Below are 968 nucleotides of genomic sequence, written 5' to 3'. Positions count from 1 at the left end.
GAAACATAGAATATACATGGAAAATTATTTCTCACATACAAAATCTATGGATATTTGTCATCGCTTTTTCCGAGGTATATGTGTGTATTTCATTGTGAAGAGGGAATTACTCTAAAATTTAGATTTTTGTCAAATACTAAATATTTGGCTAACAATTTGACAGCATCAGGTATCTCCTTTGAATCTTTAGATGTGTGGTCATATAGGAAAGGAATTCTTCCCTTTTACAAATAAGCATTTTTTTTGTTAAGACCAACAGCTGTCAAACACAGATTGAATATTGTTTTGTTTGTTACCATGTCAGTGAGCATGTGCATAAAAGTATATCTCGTGGGTTAATGTTAACATAATCTATTTCTCTTAGCTTTATATGCCACCTCTTTGTTACTCATTTCATCATGTATCATGATGTTTACTGGAATTTCAAACATTCGTCACAGGCCATACCCTGTCAGCCTCGGGTACAGACTCCCCCTCCCCCAAGACACTCATAAAACCTAGTACCCAGAAATACATATTAGGTTATGTATAACCAATGTTGGTTATAAATAACAAGTTATCTCAGTATAATGGCATTCATGAATAAAAGTAAAGTTCCAAATTTAGTAAACTAATGTTTTTGATGAGATTTACTATATTTATAATCTATTCAAGCTGTACACAGTATGAAATTTTAAACAAACAATGAGATGCTGCTTACACTTTTCACTGGAAAAAAGTGTACCAGGTATGAGTAAAGGGAACTGTCCATAGTAAAGTGGGTATCACCCCTGATGTGTTATAGTTTACAATTTTTAGTTCATTCACTGCCTCAAATAGATTAGTGACTGAAATAGTTTTAGATTTTTTCCCTTTCTTTAACTGTTAACCCTTTTTATATGGTGATGCCAGTTTCTGCATCATGAAGCACCAGTGGAATATACTGTGATGCCAATGTTGTCATCATAATTCCATTTTATTTTAGTTGC

The 968-nt window shown here is 32.9% G+C and overlaps 1 protein-coding gene across 1 annotated transcript in view; it reads left to right on the top strand.

The window, feature by feature from the left end:
• Positions 1-968, top strand: part of LOC119594353 (3'-5' RNA helicase YTHDC2-like) — a gene marked incomplete at its 3' end in the record, with an annotated part of 122,633 nt that overhangs the window by 69,094 nt on the left and 52,571 nt on the right.

This window comes from Penaeus monodon, chromosome 33 (genome assembly GCF_015228065.2).
Source record: "Penaeus monodon isolate SGIC_2016 chromosome 33, NSTDA_Pmon_1, whole genome shotgun sequence".
Taxonomy (NCBI): Eukaryota; Metazoa; Arthropoda; class Malacostraca; order Decapoda; family Penaeidae; genus Penaeus; species Penaeus monodon.
This window is presented reverse-complemented; position numbering and strand designations above follow the sequence as displayed.